The sequence below is a fragment of the Hyperoodon ampullatus genome (genome assembly GCF_949752795.1).
Source record: "Hyperoodon ampullatus genome assembly, chromosome: 3".
NCBI classification, from domain to species: Eukaryota; Metazoa; Chordata; class Mammalia; order Artiodactyla; family Ziphiidae; genus Hyperoodon; species Hyperoodon ampullatus.
This window is the reverse complement of record NC_136916.1, coordinates 82958328-82977727: the sequence shown is the minus strand read 5'-3', so window position 1 is coordinate 82977727 and position 19400 is coordinate 82958328.

The following is a 19400-nucleotide window of genomic DNA, read 5'->3' as shown; positions in this document are numbered from 1 at the left end:
TACTCAACCATAAAGAAGAATGAAATAACGCTATTTGCAGCAACATGGATGGACCTAGAGACTCTCATACTAAGTGAAGTAAGTCAAAAAGAGAAAGACAAATATCATATGATATCACTTATATGTGGAATCTAAAATATGACACAATTGAACTTATCTATGAAACAGAAAGAGACTCACAGATATAGAGAACAGACTTGTGGTAGCCAAGGGGGAGAGGGGTCAGGGAGGGATGGACTGGGAGTTTGGGATTAGCAGATGCAAACTATTATATATAGAATGGATAAACAACAAGGCCCAACTGTATGGCATAGGGAACTATATTTAATATCCTGTAATAAACCATTTAAAAAGTGTCTCTCATAAACAGCATAAAGAGAAATTCAGGTTTCCTCTGCTATCCAAAAGTAGGGCATTTCTATGAAACCTTTTGTAAGCTGAAATGGCATAAAGCAAAGAAGCAATTACCTCAGGACACATCTTGCTAACGGATGCACAAGATAAGCTGAGATAAAACACAGATGCTGGTCTTCCCTGGTGGCGCAGTTGTTCAGAGTCTGCCTGCCGATGCAGGGGACACGGGTTCGTGCCCCGGTCTGGGAAGATCCCACGTGCCGCAGAGCGGCTAGGCCCGTGAACCATGGCCGCTGAGCCTGCGCGTCCGGAGCCTGTGCTCCGCGACGGGAGAGGCCACAACAGTGAGAGGCCCGCGTACCGCAAAAAAAAAAAAACAAAAAACCACAGATGCTCACAGACACAGTTCAAAGCTGTGGCAGCTTGATGCTGAGGTGCTGAGTGTAGTTTCCAGGGAAGGAGCTTGGCAGTGCCCCTCTCACTGCTCAGGGTGCATGCTGCCTCTATAACTTCTCACTGCAGAACAAATGCTGAGCACTATTATCACTTTTTGCCTTTTTTCATAAAAGGGAAAATCCTCTTCAGCTTTCTTTCAGTTAGCAGAAACATGCACTAATACAGGGCTTTCATAAAAGCAAAGTGGGGTAAAGTGAACTTTCCAAAAGTGGGAATACCTATATTGCTTTTCCATCAGTCTGACAATCTCTGCCTTTTAATTGGTCTGCTTTGTCCACTTACACTTAATACAAATATTGATATGTTGGGTTTATGTCTACCATTTTATTATTTGTTTTCTATTTGTCCCATCTCTTTTTTGATCTTCTATTCCTCCTTTCCTATTGTCTTTTGGATTAATCAATTATTTTTTAGTATTCCATTTTAATTCCCCTATTGGCTTTTAAAAACCACATTTTTAGTGGTTTCACATGAAATGTGGGAAACTTGCAACACTATGGTTCCATTAACCACCTCCAGTTCTTTGTACCACTATTGTCATATATTACATGTATATATATTTTAAACCCCACTGACTTGAGGATTTTTTGTTAAAGAAATTAACATTTCCTGACTAATAGAGTGGCCAAGTTACTCAATCAAAGGCCTGGATTTCTGGCAAAATCATTTCACAGACGACAAGGACAACAGTTATATTTAGTTTTCGCCTTTCTAATGACCCATTATGAATCCACCTGATCCTATTGGAATTCCAACATCTCCTTTGGAGACTTACCCCCATTCTCCCCTTACCCCAGCTTAAACTGCCCCAGGACTTAAGGGTTTACTTGATCCAAAGGGAAATTCTACTTCTAATACCAGGGAGAGAGAGAGAGGGGAGGAGAAAGAGGTGATTGTGGAGGAGGAATAAGAGGAAGACAAGGAGAAGAGGAAAGGAGAGGAGAGAATGCAGAGTCCGACTGGTCCACTGGCACAATGGCTTCTGGACCTACACCTGCTGTCCCTGTTGGACACCACTGACCAAGTGCACACTTGCAAGGCACACTTGCCTGTTTCCAGCTAGGAATCTTGCTAGCCCAGATCTGTCCAAGCAAGAGTGGGGTTCCATGGTGGGAATGTAAATTGATACAGCCACTATGGAGAACAGTATGGAGGTTCCTTAAAAAACTAAAAATAGAATTACCATATGACCCAGCAATCCCGCTACTAGGCATATACCCAGAGAAAACCATAATTCAAAAAGACACATGCACCCTAATGTTCATTGCAACACTATTTACAATTGCCAGGACATGGAAGCAACCTAAATGCCCATCGACAGACGAATGGATAAAGAAGATGTGGTACATATATACAATGGAATATTACTCAGCCATAAAAAGGAACGAAATTGGGTCATTTGTAGAGACATGGATGGATCTAGAGACTGTCATACAGAGTGAAGAAAGTCAGAAAGAGAAAAACAAATATCGTATATTAACACATATATGTGGAACCTAGAAAAATGGTACAGATGAACCAGTTTGCAGGGCAGAAATAGAGACACAGATGTAGAGGACAAACGTATGGACATCAAAGGGGGAAAGTGGCAGGGGTGGTGGTGGTGGGATGAATTGGGAGATTGGGGTTGACATATATACAGTAATATGTATAAAATGGATAACTAATAAGAACCTGCTGAATAAAAAATAAATAAAATAAAAAAGAGTGGGGTTCCACACTTGAACTTCAAGGTCATGCTGTCCTAGTTCACACTCACAAGCTCTACCACTGTTCCCCCAAAGCACAAGGACACACTGGGGAGGTTGGATCACAGTCACCATCAATTCAGGGACAGCCTGAGCCTGCTCACAAATGCTATGGGCCTGGGGCAGGACTAGGCACTGTGTCTCCTCCCCTCATTGTGAGCTCCCACTCTGACACCCTTGGTGTCCTTCCTTTCACAGACCTTGGTCGGGACCTCCTGTTAGACCCTCCTCCTCAATTTCCCTGTCCTTGAACTCCAGGGAGGGTTGTAATGTCAGTCCTTCTTTTTCTGCAAGGCTTCCAGGCTTCTAAGGCAAGTTGGTGCATTTCCCAACTCCTGCCCCTGCCCCAGCTGCATCCCCCACAGACCTGTGCTTGGAGGGGGAGGCAGACCGGGGGTGGGCGTCAGACGAACATCCTGTCCCTTCTTCCCCCAGGATGTGAGTACCACTGTCCCTCCCCTTGCATATCGATAAGAATTATGCCCGTGGCTCTTCCCTGATCAGAAGAACCCATCTTGAGGTGATTTTTTATATCTGCCTAGACATTGAAGATGCTGGCACAGCTTCTAAATCCAAGCTCACCTGGTACCTCAGTACACAAACATCTACTTCTCCCTTCCTTGGTGATGAGCACATTGGAGCTGGATTGATATTTGAATCCCCAGTGGCTAGAACAATGCTTGGTGCAGAGGAAATGCTACACAAATGTGAAAGAAAGAAAGGAAGGAAGGAAGGAAGGAAGGAAGGAAGGAAGGAAGGAAGGAAGGAAGGAATGCTGAGTTAAATCCAGGCTGGGTTGATGAGAGAAACAGTCTGTAGGGAACAGAGGAAATGCCTGCCCATCTCTTGCTTCCCTGAGTGCTCCTCACAAAGGGGTAATCTCATTGAGTCTGATTCCAGGGCATTGACGGAGTCGTGTGTGCTAGTGCACAGGGTGACGTGTGTCCACATGCTGTGCACATGCCTGTGGCCTCCTCTTCTGCCCTTCCTTCCAACAGGCTAGGTGGAGGGTGTGGGGGCCAGCATTTCCCCAGGGCGGCCAGCATCCCCTGCAGGCTACCTCTAGTGGAAAGAAAAGACCCTGGTACAGGAAGCTCTGCCCACCAGGTGTCCTCTCTCAGAAAATGTTGCTGAAACATCCTTAGGGCTCTAGTGCCTCTCATGGCCAAATCAGATCTGGATTGTCATCCTCTCCTCCAACCATTGTGAGCTGTAGTTATTGTCGTTAATCTGATGAAATAACTGTGACTTTCCTTCAAGTGATCTGAGCCTCTGAGCCCTGAGAACTGGAGCTGAGCTTTGAGAAGCAGGAAGAGAAGGGAAACGGCATTCATCCATCCTGGAGCAGCACTGACCGCATTGCCTGCCGCAGGGCTAGTGCTGAGTGAGAGGTGCTGCTTTCCTAATCATCTTACACGCACAGATTGAGAGGAAGAGTATCAGCCTATAAAATGGACCCAAACCTGAGGCTCAAAAAAGTTAAGTAATTTACCCAAGATCACACAGCCAGAAAGCGTTCTTCCTCAGTGTTACCAAGGCTTGGCGTATCCTACTCCAATTTTCTCTATTTGACCTGGGATCTACTTGAGACTGTATGTGAGAAATCTGATTTTCTAAGATGAGAGACAGTGCTCTCCAATACACTATATCCAGGTGGTTCAGTGAGCTAATTCAGCCAGCCCCTTATTCCCTTAATAAAACCCACACTGAGACAATACTAAAAAGATGAATAGCCCAGTTAAAAGCTGGGCAAAGGGCTTCCCGGGTGGCGCAGTGGTTGAGAGTCCGCCTGCCGATGCAGGGGACGCGGGTTCGTGCCCCGGTCCGGGAAGATCCCATATGCCGCGGAGCGGCGGGCCCGTGACCCATGGCCGCTGAGCCTGCGCGTCCGGAGCCTGTGCTCCGAAACGGGAGAGGCCACAACAGTGAGAGGCCCGCGTACCACACAAAAAAAAAAAAACTGGGCAAAGCATCTGAAAAGACATTTCTCCAGTGAAGATATGCAAATGGCCATTAAGCACATGAAAAGATGCTCAACATCAGCCATCAGGGAAGTGCAAATCAAAGCCACACAAGATACCACTTCACAGCCACTAGGAGGGCTGTCATTAAAAGTCAGAAAGTAGGGAATTCCCTGGTGGCCTAGTGATTAGGATTCTGCACTTTCACTGCCATGGCCTGGATTCAGTCCCTGGTTGAGGAACTGAGATCCTGCCAGCAGCACGGCACAGCCAAAAAAAACCACAAACAAACAAACAAACAAAGAAAAACCCAAAAAAAGTCAGATAGTAACAAATGTTGGTGAGGATGTGGAGAAACTGGAACCCTGAGACACTGCTGGTGAGAACATACAATGGTGAAGCCACTTTGGAAAACCATCGGGACGTTCCTGAGATGATTAAACATAGATTTATCATATGATCCAACAATTTCACTCCTAGGTATGTGCCCAAGAGAAATGAAAACATATGTCCATACAGAAACTTGGGCATGAATGTTCATAGCAACATTATTCATAACAGCCAAAAGAGTGGAAACACACAAAATGCCCACTAACCAGTGAATGAATAGATAAGATGTGATATACCCATACAGTAGAATATTATTCAGTCATGATAAGGAATGAAGTATGGATACAAGCTACACATAGATGAACTTGAAATCCTTATGCTATGTGAAGGATGCCAGTCACAAAGGACCACGTGGTGTGTGACCCCATTTACGTGAAATGTCCAGAGCAGGCAACTCTGTAGAGACAGCAGATTAGTGGTTGCCAGGGACCAGGGGGAGGGAAGACTGGGCTAAGTGGTACAAAGTTTATTTCTGGAGTGATGAAATTCTAAAATTCTAAAATTCACTATGGTGGTGGTTGCACAACTCTGTGTATATACCAAAAGCCAATGAATTGTACCCTTGGAATGAGTAAGCTGTATGGTGTGTGACTTATATCTCAATAAGCCTTTTTAAAAAAACCCATACTGTGTTCGCTTCAGCCACACATATACTAAAATTGGAACTATACAAGGAACATCATCACGGCCCCTGTGCAAGAGTGACACGCACATCTATGACACATTCCATATTTTGTCTATTGTCGAAGCCAAAAAAAAAAAAATACTGAAAACATTTCCGTAGGCTTTGCCTGAGGGAAGAATCCACCAACACAGCTCAATTTTAAATGTTTATTTTTTGGTTTTATTTCATTCTATTCAAGTGTGTCATTTAAAGTCAAAACTAAACATTGTTTTTAAAAGTTGGTATGAGCTTTTGAAAGACACGGTTTGATTCCCAGCTCTGCCTGTGGCTAAACCATGTGACATTGGGCAAGTCACTTCCGCTCTGGGCCTGGGTCTCCTCACTGCAAAACGGGAGCAATGGCACCTATGCTACCTTGTAATGGGGTTCAGGCTGCGCCTTCACCAGGGACATCCTGGGCGGAGGTGAATGGGACCCACAGCTACATCTGCTCAGAGGGGGTCTCTGCTACTAATTGTCACAAGGGCACCCTTGGGGCTAATGCCAGCCTCCAATGTTACAAAGCCTAGAAATACTATTTCTAAAATGCTAAGCAAAGTGAGGGTACATGGTAAGTGGTCAGCTAATGGCAAAGGATGACTTCAGCTGCAAATAACTGAAAATACTCTCACAAAACTGCAAGTCCTGAAGGACAGTGGGGGCCAGGAGGTCCAGTCAGGCCTTCTGCTCGGGTCTACCCTTCCCTGGGCTAGCTCTTTCTTCAGACCAGAAGCAAGATGGCAGCAGTGCTTGTAGACCTGACACCCTAATGTCCCAAGATCTTATATCTTAGAGACTTAGCAACTAAGTGAGCCGAGCAGAATTCTACAGTCATCCACTTAATGAATATATTCCTTCAGCGCTGACTCATTCTGGGCCCAGTTCTAGGTACTAGAGATCCTTACATTCCTCGGAGAATCAGATAATGAGCAAACAAATGTAAAAACAAGGTAATTCCTAATTGTGAAACGTGTTAAGAAAGAAATAAAATATGATGATAATAAAACATCCCTAGGGGAGGTAACTTCAGACAGGGTGGTCTGGGAATGCATCTCCAAGCAGACTGGACTGCTTTGGTGAGGGAGGGAGGGGACAGACAGTGCAGGGTCCTGGATGGCCGTGGGCATGAGAAGTTCTGCTTTTATTCCAAGTAAAATGTGAAGCCATCAAAATTAGGGAGGGGAGGACATCTGCTGTGAAAGACACAGATTGAATCACAGCTCCATCAAATTACTCACCCATCTTGACCCTCAGTTTCCACGCCTGTAAAATGGGATTAAAAATTCCTACCTCATTGTATATTTGAAAGTTGCTACCAGAATAGATCTCAAAAGTTCTCATCACAAGAAAAAAAAAAAGTTACCACTACGTGTGGTAATGGATGATAACTAGACTTAGGGTGGTGATTATTTCACAATATATACAAATACACAAATGCCAAAGCATTATGTTGTGCACCTGAAACTAAAATAATGTTATACGTCAATTATATCTCAGTTTAATGAATAAATAACTCATTCACAGGGTTATAAGAACAAAACATGAAAATAGAAATGTACTGCGCAGGAAAATAAATATTATCAACCTCTTCCATGTGTTTCTTTAAAAACTGAGGGCTGAGATGTTTAGAGGGAAGTGTCTGCAACCTACTTTGAAATGCATCCGAAAAATAAGCTGTTCTGATGGGTGGAGAGAGAGGGTGGGTGATGGGTAGGTATGTGATGAAACAAGTCGAATAAAATGTTAATGGACGAATCTGGGTGATAGATATGTCTGTTCACTGTAAAATTCTTTGAACTTTTAGGTATCTTTAAAACTTTTCAGGGCTTCCCTGGTGGTGCAGTGGCTAGGAATCCGCCTGCCAATGCAGGGGACACGGGTTCGAGCCCTGGTCCGGGAAGATCCCACATGCCATGGAGCAAATGGGCCTGTGTGCCACAGCTGCTGAGCCTGCGCTGTAGCGACCACGAGCCACAAGTACTGAAGCCTGCGCGCCAGAGCCTGTGCTCCGCAAGAAGAGAGGCCACCGCCATGAGAGCCCCGCGCACCTCGATGAAGGGTAGCCCCCGCTCTCCGCAACTAGAGAAAGCCCGTGCACAGCAACAAAGATTCAAAGCAGCCGTAAATAAATAAATAAATTTATTAAAAAAAAAACTTTTCATAACAAAATTTTGATGAATGGGGGAGAGGTACCACTTGTATTTTAAGGAATTTGCAAATGCTTCTCCCCTCCCTCTCCAGCTTCACATGCTCTCCTTTCTTGTCTGATGGCGTTAGCAAGTCACCTTGCAGTCCTGCCGAGTAATTCGGTCCAAAGCGGGACATGTGTCCACTGTGCGGTGACAGTGACCAGGCGTCAGGAACGAAGTTTTGCAGTGAAGCCCCGGCGGGGCGGAGCCTTGGCCGCTTGAGAACATGCGGGGCTGTCGCCGCCAGAGGGCGGGCTCGTGGAGTCCTGAGCTCGAAAGGCGGCGTGGACAGCGCGGCAGGAAGCCAGGTTCCTTCCCTCGAGCAGAACGAGCCCAGGGACCCGCCGCCTTTGTAATTACCTGCAGAAAACAGCCCTTCAGACAGGACAGTCTGAGAGTCAGCGCCTACAGTCTGGCCCCGCAGCCTCTGATGAAGAAGAGAAGGAGGGAGGGAAGAAAGTAACACGCGTTCAGCAAGTGTCAGACAGTGCTCCATGCCTTCCATCATTTGTTTCATGTTTTAGTTATGAATCAGTCTGAAAATAGAACAGGAGTTGAAGTGCAAAGGATCTACATTTCACTCCTGCTAGAGACTGCCCAGGGAATTCCTGGTTCTCCGAGGGGAGAGCAGCTTTTCGGGGGACAACTTTCCTCCCTACCCCACCCCTCTCCAGCAAAGGGACTCAGAATAGCTGTGTCCCCTGGGCTGAGATAGCACCTCGTGGTGGCTTCCGGCGACCTCACCCAGCAGCTACAAGGAAACTGCCCACCCCATGCAGATCTGCCCACCAGCTTCTTCCTGTGGGACTGGGGAAGGGGGTGGGGAGTGTTAACCTTGAACTCTTCCTCAGCTCAAACCATCCACAGCTCCCTCTAATAGCAGCACTTTCTGAGACTATCTGGTACCCTAGCTACCAGAGATTCAGGCATAAATTATCAATCCCTCGGTATTTTTCAATCCTAATCATTCAAAGCCACTCTATACAAACCAGTAGTTTCCTCAGATTTTCTTTTTTGCGTAGTCACAGCCTAAACGTCTCAAATATTATCTTCAGAAGCCTCTACCCCATGTCCCCACCCAACAGACCAACCCAGAGCCTCTGGGCATGTAGCCCAGCAGGGAGCCCCAGCCCTAAATGTTCCTTGGGGCTTCTTAAATGTCAGCCACCTTATCCTCCCCTAGAAGGGAAGCAGGGTTATGTCAGAAAAGTTACCTCCTGACTTTAGACTTGCCAGATTGGGAGAACGGGAGATCTGAATCCCACGGGAATTTGGTTAGAAAGGCTGGTATGTCCCAGATTTTGATTAATTCTTCTTTGGTGTTTAAATACTTTTATTCACAATAGTACGTGTTAAGCCTAAGAAATAAGATGAGCATGAAGACAATTAAATTCAGCCATGAACCCATCCTGAGATAAACACTCCTACATTTTGGTGTGTACTGCACTGAACTTTTTATTTCTGTGCATCAATTAAAACATGCCATTTTTCTTTGAACGATATAAGATACACTATTTGGTACACTATCTGTAACTTGTTTTTCTTATTTAATAATGATCACAAGTAACTTTCAATGGTTAAAGGATAATTTTTTAAAGATGAAATTATGACTCTCCTACATATATAAAATGAACACATGTTACAATTTTTAGTTAATTCGTTATTAACGAGGGAACAATTAAGAGGTTACAAAAGAGGAGGAATGGGCTTCCCTGGTGGCGCAGTGGTTGAGAGTCCTCCTGCCGATGCAGGGAACACGGGTTCGTGCCCCTGTCCGGGAAGATCCCACACGCCGCGGAGTGGCTGTGTCTATGAGCCATGGCCGCTGAGCCTGCGCGTCTGGAGCCTGTGCTCCGCAACGGGAGAGGCCACAATGGTGAGAGGCCCGCGTACCGCAAAAAAAAAAAAAAAGAGGAGGAATACTGAAATGGATTTACAAATGAACACAAAAGTGGCTTCTTCCACTGGGGAGGAGCTAGTCAAATGAACCTCCTCCAGGCAGAATTTAGTTGCATGTCTATAAAGAATTATTTGCATTGCTATCAGTTGTGGAGATACAAAATAGCCCAAAGGCCATGAAAGGTGAAGAACCCCATAGAATCAGAATCACCTAACCCAGGTGGCTGTGCTCCACACAATGCCTAGTTTTCAACTGAGGTACACATAAACACTACACTGCATAAACAAATATACGTCCATGCTCTGTTTTTTGTTTTTTTTTTTTTTTTTTTTTTTGCAGTACGCGGGCCTCTCACTGTTGTGGCCTCTCCCGTTGCGGAGCACAGGCTCCGGACGCGCAGGCTCAGCGGCCATGGCTCACGGACCCAGCCGCTCCGCGGCACGTGGGATCTTCCCGGACCGGGACACGAACCCGTGTCCCCTGCATCGGCAGGCGGACTCTCAACCACTGCGCCACCAGGGAAGCCCCATGCTCTCTTTTTAATGCTCACATATTTTTATTACGTTGATGTTTCTATAATATATTTAGCAAATTGTTATTGGACTTCTAATTCTTCATTAGTATAAACAATGCTGGGGTAGTTCCCTCACTACAAACATCTTTGAACATTATCTGATTAATTCCTTCAGATAAATTCCTAGAAATGAAAGTGTGGAAGGATGTGCAGATTTCCAAGGTGTCTGATGCCTGTTGACAAATGGCCTTTATAAGCTTCTTTCTAACGCACTTTGAATCTCCCCTCAAGTCCAAACTCTCTCAAGCCTTATTTAAGATTCAGAGATTTTATGCCCCATTGACGTAAAACAAATAGACTGCCAGTTATTTCTCCAGCAAAAATGGGTTTATTTAGGATCATCAAAGAATTGCAGTTCAGGGTCTGCAACCATGGTGAGCCACATGCAAGTCCGCAGCAAAAACAGAGAGGAGCACTCTTTTTTTTTTTTTTTTTTTTTTTTTTGCAGTATGCGGGCCTCTCCTTGTTGTGGCCTCTCTCGTTGCGGAGCACAGGCTCCGGACGCACAGGCTCAGCGGCCATGGCTCACGGGCCCAGCCGCTCCGCGGCATGTGGGATCTTCCCGGACCGGGCACGAACCTATGTCCCCTGCACTGGCAGGCAGACTCTCAACCACTGCGCCACCAGGGAAGCCCAGGAGCACTCTTTTATAGAGGGAAAGGGAAGTGGGAGTGCTGTAAACAGAGTCTGTGGCTTTTCATTGACTGAGTTGTGACTGTCTCTCAGTGGCTGTGCTCCTGCAGGCAAGAAGAGTGAGTTCTTTCCTCTTCGCAGAGCCTGAGAGCTCTCCCCTCTGCTCTCCTGACTCTATTTTAATTGAGGTTTCTGTTTATTAATTTTTTACAGCTGCTTTGGCAAGAAATGATTTCTTGCACAGAAATTTCACTCCACTTCTTGGTAAAATTATTGCTAATGAAGGAAAAGGCTACAGAGTGTGAAGTCAATGGAGAATTCAAACAAATGTGCAGATAAGTCAACCTAAGCCGTCATGTCTCCAAATTCCCTCTTTCATAGTCTGCTCCTAATAACACCCTCCCCTCCCCATCTGCAACACCACACAGAACTTTCCCCCCCACCAGCACCCTCTCCTCAGAAGCAGAGAGAAAAGAGTCCCTCAGACCACTGGTGTCTTGAGACCTAAGTTTTCCCACCCCTGCTTCTTCCCAGTTAGAGTGATTTCCCAGCACTTCTGAGAAGAGATCTAGGGGGTCTTACCAAGCCTGTTATAAAATTAGTCTGATAACACCCATCAGGCAAGGTCACTGAGAGAATTTAAAAATTTGAAATTTACCCGAGCCCTGTTCTTCCAACAAACAAAGATGGTGAAGAAACCCCCCAAACCCATGTGTTCCAAAGTCCGCCTATCCTTTTGCATTCTGGGAAACAGCTTACCACAAACGACCACCTTCCCCATGTGACTTAGATAAGACTTGCGGTCCACTCTCTCCCATGACTCCTCATGAGACTCGCAGACACCCCCCTAATTACCAGTGATGAGGCCAGACAGAGTCCCTCCAACCTCCTGTTCTTTGTCTCAGAAGTGATTGCCCAAACTATTGGTCCCCCTGAAATTAGCTAGAAACAGGAGTGAACATTTCCTGTCTGGTTGACTGACACTCGCCCCGATCACAACACCGACTGTACAATTACCCCATGGATAAATTGTCTGCTCCTTCCTAGACAAGTTTAAGGGACTTTTCTACTCTCTTTGGATCTGGGGTACTCTACCTATTGCAATGGCTTGAACAAAATCAATTTCCTTATTGGTTTGTTTTTTGTTTGGTTTTGGGGAGGAGGGTGGGAGTGATGGGGGACCTTTAACACACTTCTCTTAACTCAGAGTGCAATTCTCCTCTCTCCTTCTCTCCCCCTCCCCCCTCTTTCTCCCCCGCCCCAACCCCCGACCCCCACCCCAAGGCTAGTAGCTGGGGGTAGTTCCTAGTAACGCCCAGTCATAGCTGAGGTGCATCTGTTCCTTGCCAGGATCCCAGCCCAAGACGTCTCTGCCTATTTCCTTTCTTTAAGGGGTGGCTCCCACTCCCACAAGCTTCTGCCCACCCTCTGAAGGAACAAGGGACTGTATAGGCTTTATGTAGCTCACCTGCTCCAAACTGCCTACCCTAGGAGGTGGGAAGGGTGGGTGGAGCATTGGGACGGAGTGCTCCTAGAGGAGGGCGGGTCAGCTTGGGGAAAGCCTGCACCTGAGGGTCACGAAGAGGCCAGAGGAGTCTCTGGGCATGGCCACGTTCATTCACCTCAGAAGATGCCTGCCCGCCCACACCTAAGGCCAGCTCTATGGGAGGAGTCTAATCCTGGAGACCAGGTTGGAAGAGCAGGTAGGATTGGGGAGGCGGGACACGGGAAGAACACGTGCTCCAGAGGAAACATTTCACTCACCCGTTCATTCAACAAACTTGAATTGAATTAACACAATTGAGTTTCAAGACTATGTATAGAGTGGGTGAGCGAATGAATGACAGAGTATAGTAAGTCCCCTACATACGAACGAGTTCCGTTACAAGAGTGTGTTTGTAAGTCCAATTTGTTCATAAATCCAACACAGTTAGCCTAGGTACCCAACTAACAAGATTGGCTCTTGAACTGTAATAGGTTTCTAATACTTTTCACACAAATAATACATAAAAAATAAACACACACAAAAAATAAACGCTTTGAATCTTACAGTACAATACCTTGAAAGGTACAGTAGTACAGTACAACAGCTGGCATCCAGGGGCTGGCATCGAGTGAACAGGTGAGAAGAGTTGCTGACTGTAAGAGGGGGAGGAGGTGGGAGATGGTAGAGCTGAAGGGTCGTCAGCAATAGGAGACGGAGGGCAAGCTGCAATGTCACTCATGCCTGACGCTGATGGAACGCACGTTCACATCTTTGAAAGTTCACAGTTTGAAGGTTCGTATGTAGGGGTCTTCCTGGACTAGACACAGGGAAAAGACTTACTGTACTGACACGGATAAGACAAATAGAATCCCTGCATGCTCAGAACTCACCTAGACAGGAAGATGATTCAAGTGCAAAACACCTATGATACAGCTGTGTATAAGAGGTGCCATAAAATTTTATGGAAATGAAGAAAGAGAGAAAAATCATTTCTTGCAAGGTTTCAGGCCCCTCCTAGCCCATAGGAGTCTTGGTGCACATTGGAATTAGTCCACCTTGACAGGCCCAGCACCCTGGGTCTGTGATAGGGAAGAACCTTTGTACTCTATTACAGGGGTGTTGCCTACAAGCTTGAATTATACATAATAGCCCATCTCTGGGAACCACTGCCTCCCAGGTAATGCGTGCTAAGCTAAAATACCTTTGTTTGACTCCCAGGAAACCTCCTGACCAGGCCCACCTGTGATTGGCTGTAGGTGGGAGGAAATGAACACAAACCCTCCTTCCCATCCGGAGTCTCATTGGAACCAGGACTTTCCCCCTCCTCCCCTTTTAGTATAAAAGAAGCCTGAATTCTAACTTAGGGAAGATGGCTCTTTGGGACACTAGTGTGCCATCTTCTCAGTCAGTTGGCTTTCCAAATAAAGTCGCCATTCCTTGCCCCAGCAACTCATCTCTCAATTTATCGGCCTGTCGTGCAGCAAGCCACGCAGGAGGATGGACTGCGTAACAGCCCCAGGGTTTGGCAAACAAGGAGCAAGCTGGCTTTTAACACCATCCTTCTCCTCATCCTCTCAGCTGGGCATCCTGGTGCAGGACTCAGCCTGCTTCTCTATGGGTGGCTTCATGGAGGAGAAGCACTTGAGTCTGCTGGAAGGACAGGTAGGACACTGATAGGTGGAGATGGGGGAGGTGGGGTGGAAGGGGGCTGTTAAGAACAGAGGGAAGGGCATCCCAGGCAGAAGAACTGGTGGAGCAGCATCCTGGAAGTGGGCATGAAGGAGCTCCCACTGGGAGCATGGAGATGCTGCTGGAGCTGTCCCCTGGGGGGTCAGAACAAGCTTACCCTCTGGGTGAGTGCTCCCAGGTCACACACCCAGACCAGTCAAGTAGGGCAGCCTAGTGATTCAGAGAACACAGGCTTAGGAGTTGTTGTGGACTGAACTGGCCCCTAGATTCATACATTGAAGCCCTGATCCCCAGTACCTTAGAATGTGACTGTATTAGGAGATGGGATCTTTAAAGAGGTAATAAGGTTAAATGAGGCCATAATGGTGGGGCCCTAATCCAATCTGACTGGTGTCCTTATAAGATGGAGAGACACCTGGGATGCACAGCCACGGAGAAAAGCCCATGTGAGGACACAGTGGGATGGCAGCTGTCTACAAGCCATGGAGAAAAGCCTCAGCAGAAATCAGCCCTGCTGGCACCTTGATCTTGGACTTGCAGCCTCCGGAAGTGAGGGAAATAAATGTCCGTTCTTTAAGCCACCTGGTCTAAGCTATTTTGTTAGAGCAACTTGAGCAGGAGTCAACCTCAGGCTCCAAACTTCCTCACTGGGTCCCAAAGGGCTCAGTCTCTTGGAGCCTGACTTCTGATCTGATGCATAAAACAGAGAGCAGCAGCAGCTCGAGTGAATCGTGCATGTGACATGGGCGTCTGGTAAGCGTGCAGATGTGGACAGAGTGTAATCTGTAAACTGAGGTACATGCACCTGGGGTGCAGAGGGGAACAGATGCATGGGGAGTGGGGGGGAAGAAAAGAACTTCTTTTTATATTTATTCTACATCTTCCCTTTACATTTCTATTTTTACAGATGGTTTTCATGGACATAGCACAGAAATACATAAATGTTTCTAATTTATGAAGAAACATCATCCTTGTACATTTCTACTTTGTGCATGGTTTTAATGCATGTTATATATAAATGCAGTGCTATGTGTATGTGACACATGAATAAACAGATTTGCATCTTGGAGGGGTACATGATTCTTAGATGTACTGATAGGAATGTGCAATTAAAAATCATTCTGGAGACCTGTGTAGACCATAACAATGTGTCCCCTAAGATTTCTTTGTATCCACTGATCAGCCATGGGAGGGAGTGTGATTGTAGCTAGATGCCATCAGGAGGTTGGAGGTTAATGGGAGAATGGCAGAGCACCTGTGCCCACCTAGCCCTCTGGACAAGACCTTTGAGGTGGGAGCTCCAAGTATCCCCGTGAGAGTCATTGTGAGATTCTGCCAATGAACGAGGACCTTCCAGGCAGTGGATGAGCCCCAATGGCACAGACATTGGCACAAACCTCACTCTTCAGGTGGTCTGCTTTCATGCTTAGTAATAACGTGCTTTTAACCATATCATGATTAATAATTCACAGCAGGAAAGCTGCAAGGATTGGGCAAGTGGAAACCAGAATAGGAAAGGAAAAAGGGGTGGACACTGACTGGCGGTGCCCCCGACAGCTTGGGCCCCAATGAAGCTCCCTTTGAGTCTCCCCAAAACGACCGGTGGCACTTGGATGGGGCGGGGCGAAGAGAGCAGATAACACTCTTGTTTGGGGAGATAAGCGGCCTGAGGCCTCTGTCATTTGGGCATCAGCGTAAATGTGGCCCCATTTCACAATCGCGGACAGGTGGACAGATGAGTCCCCGTGGCCCATGAGTTCTGTATTTCTCCGAATCTCTGCTGTCTGGGGCCGGGGAGCTCAATGCCTAGAACCCACATGATGAGGCAGCCAGGGAGCCCCAGAGCAGACCATGAGGATGGAGGAAGTGGGTTTGCCTTCACTCTATAAGTGGTTTTTATCCATGGAGGGAGAGCCTGATAAACAGAATACAAACCTGTGGGTCTGAGAGCAGTCAATGCTGTGTTGTGTCCAGAAAAAAAATGCCCAGACTTTGGTTTCATCCAGACTTGGTTGAAATTCCTAGCTGGGTGACCTAGACAAGTCACTTAACGTCTCTGAGCCTGGGTTGTTTCATCTGTAAGACAGAAGCATTCCCTTTCTCAGGGCAAACCAGGGGAGGAGAGGTCTATGTATGAAATCCACCCTGACCTCCAACATCCCCACAACCTTCCTCTGGGGAATGACATTCTTTTCTTTTTTAATTTATTTATTTATTTATTTATTTTTGGCTGCGTTGGGTCTCCGTTGCTGCGCACGGGCTTTCTCTAGCTGTGGTGAGTGGGGGCTACTCTTCGTTGCGGTGCACGGGGTTCTCGTTGTTGTGGCTTCTCCTGTTGTGGAGCACGGGCTCTAGGCGCGGGCTTCAGTAGTTGTGGCTCGCGGGCTCTAGAGCGCAGGCTCAGTAGTTGAGGCACGCGGGCTTAGTTGCTCCGTGGCATGTGGGATCTTCCAAGACCAGGGCTCAAACCCATGTCCCCTGCATTGGCAGGTGGATTCCCAACCACTGTGCCACCAGGGAAGTCCCTGGGGAATGACATTCTGAGTACAGAGTCTTCAAAGCTCCAGGAAAACCCCTGAGTGGCATCACGAGCAGTAACCTCAACACCATGATTTCTTCTCCCGCAAACTGTGGCCAGTGGGATGAAGCTGGGGAGGTGGGGAGCCGCTGCTACAAAGTCCCTTGTTTTAGCGTGATCGCATTTTGCACCAGCCAGAGACATCTGCCCGTCCTCCTGAGAGCCAGCTGGAGGTTCTGCTCCCATTTACCCACTCTGAGCACACTGGCCCCTTCCTCTCTCCTCCTGCCCCACCTGCCAATCCCTCTGGCTTCCTTGCCACAACCAGGGTCTACTTTTCCTGAAAGACTTGGTTTCCTCTCCTCGGCCAGGCAACATGCCCAAGGTGGGAGGGTAGGGGGTAGAGAAGAACCCAGGACAGTGGAGCAATCGAGGGTCTCGTGCCCACTTTCCAGAGCATCTGCACAGAGACTCTGAATGTGCATGAGACACTTTCCTGGAGGGTGTCTCTCTTATAGGGGTCACGAGTCCTGGAACACAGGAGTCCTTTTGCATTTCATAGAAAAGGAAAATGAGGTTGCATCCAATTCAGCGTGGATTAATTGAGCATCTACTTCGTGCCAGACATCTTCTAGGTATTGAAGATGTACTATGTCTTAGGGTGCTAAGGCTGTCACAGAAAAAATACCACAGACTGGGTGGCTGAAGCAACAGACATTCATTTCTCACAGTTCTGGAGGCTACAAGTCCAAGATCAAGGCATTGGCAGTTTGGTTTCCTCTGAGTTCTCCCTCCTTGGCTTGCAGAGGGCCTCCTTCTTGTTGCTTCTTCACGTAGTCACCCCCGTGCACAATCGTCCCTGGTGTCTCTTCCAGGACACCAGTCCTATTGGATTGGGGTCCAACCTAATAGCTTCATTTTAACTTAATCACCTCTTTAGAAACCTCATCTTCAAATACGGTCACATTCTGAGATGCTGGGGGTTAAAGCTTCAACATATGAATTTGGGGGTGGGGGATACAATTCAGCCCATAACACTGCCTAAGTAAGAAAAATTCCCTACTGTTTCTGGGCGCTCAAAGAGGTTATATGACCCCTATAATCCAAGGTAGTTTTCAAATATCTTGTAGGCAGCCTATCTTGCTGTGTATAAAAGATAAAAGCTCTGGTGTCTCTGGTTGCAGAAGCAAGAGCAGTAACCACACCGCACCCCAGGACCTCCAGGGAGTTTTCAAACCCTGAGCAGGGCTAACTGTAAGATCTTGAAAAGTAATAACAGCTAGTGTTTCTTAAGCACTTACCATGGGCCAGATGCTCTTCTAAAAACATGAGCACATTAACTCTGGCAGCAAACCCCTGAGATAGGACCTATCATCCCATTTCACAGATGAGCTCACTCCGGAGCTAGGACTTGTGCTGAGCTGTCCCATGAGCTCCTTGGAGCCTGTGAAGTACAGGCTAAGCACAGGTTAGTATTCTTGACTCCAGTGCCATCAAATCTAATGATGGTGATGATAATGCAGAAATTCTTATCCCTCATCTTCCTGCAGGGAATGGCTGCTTTGTCTTAACCCTTTTCTATTTCATTTTGCCTGTCCTATTGTACGTGCTCTTTGTGTAAGACATCTCTAATGTTTTGGGAAGGAAATGAGGTGTTCATTATGAAGGAATACCGCTTGCCTCTGCATACCCCCTTTATTCAGCCATTCACAGGAAAGTGAGAAGGGAGAGAGACAGACAGAATAAGAGAACGTTTGCTAAAGACATGACCTAGGCACTCAGTAAATATTAGAGCACACTGTGGGGCTTTGCACACCGTCAGTCCTTCCTGTGCTTCTGTCCCACCACATAGTATATGACATCACGCAAACTACATAAATTTTCTGAGTTTTGGATTCCTTGTCTGTAAAGCAGCAGATCCCACAGCGGGGGTTGCCCACATTAAATGAAACAATAACGCCTTGCCCAGAACCTGGAACGTGGTAGGAACCCAGCAGGCATTGGTCCCCTTCTGTACCCTGAGTATTTGGATGGACCATCAACAGAGGGCGCTGCCTGGTCCAGTGTGGTTTGTGCTGCCTCAGTCTAGTGGGTAGGAGCTGAGGACTTTGAAGGGTAGCCAGATTACCCTGCCTGTGGGCAGCGTGCTGGGGGCGGAACACATCCCTCTGAAGGCACAATTAAGCATCATTTGCATTTCTTATAGAGAACAGATGCTCATTTCCATCAAGAAATGTTCCCATACGGCCTTGGCCTCGTTGCAATTTCCATCAAGGGCTGGTCTTGAAATTTGCAATTAAAGGTGTCCCTTGGCCATGCCAGAAAAGGAACTGAGTTTCCATCTGGCCCAGAGGTTCTTTGTTTCGCTTCAATCATAAGAGAAGCCTACCTTCTTAGGCCCACAGACCCCACCAGCTTTCCCTAGAGTTCCCACGTGGGGGAAGGGATGGGATCAGCACAGGCTCACGTCTGTACATATGTGGAATCTCCACGTGGGGGAGCCCCTGGGATCCTGCCCCATTGCCCACCCCCACACCCCCAGAGTTGGCTATAAAATGGAGAATTGGATCCCTAGATCATGAGACCTCTTCAAATTAAACATGCAAAGGGGACCCTCCTCTGTGAGCTGCCCAGGTCCTCACTGATTCATGCAGCATCCTCAGGCCCAGCTGCTCAGGGTACTGAGGGAATATCAAGCAGCCTCCATGCCCCCCGTGACCAGCCTTCACCTCTTGGTTGGTCCAACTCTTCCTCAACTGGGCCTCCAATTCACTGTTCCTTTTCCCAGTCCGTCCTTGTCTCACTCCTTAAATCTGATGCATGCTTTTATCTTCCTGA